Source organism: Gymnogyps californianus, unplaced genomic scaffold (genome assembly GCF_018139145.2).
Source record: "Gymnogyps californianus isolate 813 unplaced genomic scaffold, ASM1813914v2 HiC_scaffold_523, whole genome shotgun sequence".
Lineage (NCBI taxonomy): Eukaryota > Metazoa > Chordata > Aves > Accipitriformes > Cathartidae > Gymnogyps > Gymnogyps californianus.
This window is the reverse complement of record NW_026114426.1, coordinates 1-3,880: the sequence shown is the minus strand read 5'-3', so window position 1 is coordinate 3,880 and position 3,880 is coordinate 1. Positions and strand designations below refer to the sequence as shown.

General features: G+C 56.7%; 1 pseudogene; it reads left to right on the top strand.

The window, feature by feature from the left end:
* The first annotated feature begins 3,437 nt into the window (after positions 1-3,437).
* LOC127028971 (insulin-like growth factor-binding protein 5) lies at positions 3,438-3,875 on the top strand (annotated as a pseudogene).
* The last annotated feature ends 5 nt before the right edge of the window (positions 3,876-3,880 follow it).

Genomic DNA, 3,880 nt, shown 5'->3' with positions numbered 1-3,880 from the left:
GGGACACGGTGAGTAGGGCCTTCCTGCCTATGCCTTGTGCCCATAGCTGAAATATGGAGACATAGCATGCTCTGCCTCTGCAAACAGCCGCCTGCTGGAAACCCAGTCACCGGGTTGGCAAGGCGGATGGGAGTAGGTGGGAAGGGGCTGTGCAGCAGGCCAGATCCTGACAGCGAGGGAGGAGGAACTCCAGCCTCCTTCGTGAGTCTCAGACAGGCACAATTAGGGCTCATTCGGGGAAACTGGGTGTTGCTCCTACCAGTGTCTCCTCGGGACCAGAGATGCAGTGGTGCCAGCGCTGCCTGCCATGAGCCAGCCCCGGAGTGGCAGATGGAGGTTAACGAACGAGCTGGTGGGTGAGGATGGGCAGGTGGGTGCAGGGGCTCTGGAGATGCTGACGTGGGTGTCTGGTCCCAGCTGCAGCGGGTGGCTGCAGGTTGATGTGGATGAGCCAGCCAGGAGGTGAAGTGCAGGGACTGCGTGGGTGCTGCCTGCCCAGCTCTGCCTTTCCCTCTTGCGTTGGCACCAGGAAGGTCCCTCACCAGCTGCCTAGACCTTGTCAGGAGTTTGTGTGTCAGAGAGAGACCTCTGCCCTTCAGTTTGTCAAAATTGTCTTGTTAGTATCAAGTTAGGGAACAGATAGTTGAGTGCATGAGCAGAGACTGCTTCAGTCCTGTTGCTGAAGGAAATGAGGCTATAAAAAACATCAGAGGGTGGAGGAAAGGGATCCCTCCAAGGCATCCATGGGGTTCTCACTGGGAAATAAAGACCCAAACTAGACACCACTGCTGAGCAGCAGACGGAGGAGTGCCACCACAGCCATCCTTTGTCGTATCACTACTTGAGCAGGGTCCCGTGTGTGCCAGGGAGGGCGAAGGGGGTGAGTTTCAGGTGCTTTTTCAGCCCTGCAGGAAGCACTGGACTTGGGCTGGGAGCTGGGCAGCTTTCAGTGCACGCCAGCCCTCGGCTCCCTCTGCAGAGCACTGGGCTCCTGTGGCTCCCATCTCCCCTTGCCAAAAGGGCTCCATATTGTCCCAGCTCCCAGCCCGCTCTGGCTGGCTGGCAGCTTGCAGGAAGCAGAGAAATAAGGTGTTTGCAGAGGCTGAAGCTGCTGACCGTCTGAGCAGGCTGAGCCGCTGCAAACACCCATTGTACCATGAGACCGGGGACTGGACACCCCGTGCTGTTTTTCTGACTGAATCCTCACTGCCTTGTCCCATTTGTTTGTTATTTTAGGCTTGCCCAGGTAGCTGTGCTTCTCATATTTGTTATTGCAGAGGTAATGAGCTGTGCCCCTCTTGCGTTATTGCAGGGTTGCCTGTGCCGGTGTGAATCCTCCCCTTCCCTTAATTACTGTAGGGCAGCCCAGGGAGATGCCCTGGCTCTGCCATGTCCAGCCCTGGCAGTCAGCGCCAGATGGAATTCCTGGGACAGGTCACAGAGTGTTTCATTGCCGTGGGAGGGCTTAGTCTCTGCAGATGTCTCCGGTCTCCTTTTGGACCTCGGATTGCCGCAATACCTTTGTGGCAAAGGATGCTTTTCTACTGCACCTTGTACAGTGTCATTTCCTGGGGACAAGATCATTCCCAATTTAATCAATTTCTCCCTATCCCTTTTCTGTCATCCTCTTATAATAGAGGAGCCCCAACCTGTGGGGGCCTTTGAGTCCTGCAGCAAGAAAAAAACCCAAACATATAAGCATCATGGGGCAAAATGGCAAGAGAATCCCATCCTGGGATACGTGCTAGTCCTGGGGATGGTGCATGGGGTTATTTACATTGCTATGGGCAGTTAGGAAAGTGCTGAGTCTGGGATGCTGACCCAGCTCTGTTCTTGTGGAAAGAGGAAAAAAAAAAAAGCTGCTCTAATAAATGAGTGGCTGTGGAAAACGTTCCAGTTTTGCTGGGAGAGGGCAGGTCCGCCTTGGCAAGGAGGAAGAGGAGACCAATAGCCATGGCAGGCTTGGGGGCCCAGCGACCAGCCTGTCCCCTCGGCCACCTCCAAGGCCACCTGGCTGGGGGTGTGACAGGCCGGTGCTGCATCTGCCGCTGAGCAGCGCATCTGTCCCCCTCGCCAGGCATCCCCCGGGCACCCTGGGCAGCCTGGTGGGGCAGAGCCGTCCTCCTCCCCCCTGGGGTGCATCTGGGCTCCAGGGAGCCGGTCTGCAGGGAGACTCCTGTTTGCATTGTTGAGGGGCGGTTTATCCACTTTTATTTTCATCCTGAGCCTTTTTCTTTTGTCCCAACAGTGATGTTGCAAGGAGGGGCAAAATTAGTGCCCTGCTATCTTCACCATAGGGTTGCAGGAGGGGTAAGCCGGGTTCACTGGCATTGAAGTCGCGGGAGACACTGTGCAGGGAGGGATTTCAGCTGCTCTCATGCTTTTCCTCCTGCCACGGTGGGTTCCCCCGTGCCTGCCCCTGGCCCCAGCACAAACCTGGCATCAGTGCAGGGCTGCTGGGAACCAGGGTCTGGGACCGGGAGCCTCAGGAGCCTTAAACTCTATTCAAATTTAGTCCAGAAATAACCCTTTTTCACTCCAGTGGCTGTACTAAATGTCACAAGTCATCTAAGTTTAGACTGTCATCAGCTCTCTCCTATATATAACCGCACAGGGCTCCTGACTGCATCCTGCCGGCACAGGTCACGCTGGGGCGATCCAGAGGGTGTATAGAAAGGCAACTGCCATGGGCAGAGCCTAAATGTGCTCCTCCCTTGCCATCGGTACTATCGGTGGCAGCTACAGTCAGGCAGCACTGCTCGGCAGTGTGTTATCTTGGGCTTTGCTGGCTGCTCGGTGGGTGCCAGTGGACCAGTTCGCTCCCGTGAGCATGGGGCTGCAGACTGAGGACCCTGGAGATCCCAGCACTTGTCCCTGGCAGCGTCTTTGGCATCGCTGCCAAAGTGTCTGCCCAACTCCTGGTAGCTTTGCTGTGGGATTGACCTTGACTTTGGAGTTGTCTCATCTTCGAGCATCCCTGGCTTTTGCTCTTGCATCTGCAAGGCGGGGTGGGGTGTGAATTTGTCACTTGATCCTCTCACTGTGGCTAAAGAGGGGCTTCTCTGCCACACTTTTTGTGTCATCTGGTCCTTTCTGGGTTTGGAATAACCCTCCACCAGTCTTTCTCCACTGACACACTGCAAACAATGGTGGCCTTGTATGTAGGAGCCCATCCTGACCCCAGCTCTTCCATGCCCTCAGATACCTTCCTGTCCTGAGCTCGGGGGTCCCATGAAAGCCATACCAAGTCCCACACAGTAGGATAAAGCCAGGGCTGTAGGCAGCAGCTGGGAAAGGGATTTCTTTGGTCATTTGTTCCCATCCTGCCTGGTGCAAAGATGTCCTCTGGGGTCAGGCAGGAGACTCTCTGTGCAAAAGCAAGCCCCAGTCAGCTCATGGAGACCTGACAGCTTGGTACTCCTTCCCTTCCAGAACGGGAGTCCCGAGAGCATGAGGAGCCGACCACGTCAGAGATGACAGAGGAGACCTACCCACCCAAGGCCTACCGACCCAAGCATGGGCGCCTCTCCGAGCTCAAGGCTGAGGCCCTGAAGAAGGACCGCCGGAAGAAGCTGACCCTAGCCAAGTTTGTGGGCATGGCGGAGAACACAGCACACCCCGCGTTGTCATCCCTGAGCTCCGGCAAGAGTTTGAGCTGGTGGGTGCCTTCGCCTTCCCTCTGTTGGGCTCCCATGGGCAGGGGGCTGTGGGAGGGCTTTGCCCCCTGGGGAGCAGGTGCTGGTGGGGTGGGACAGGGGACTGGGGGCATTTGCAGCTGGAGGCTTGCTGCAGGGTGCTCCCCTTCTCACACTCCATCTTCTCCCTGCTCGTAGGGCCCCTGCCGCAGGCACATGGAGGCATCCCTGCAGGAGCTCAAGAG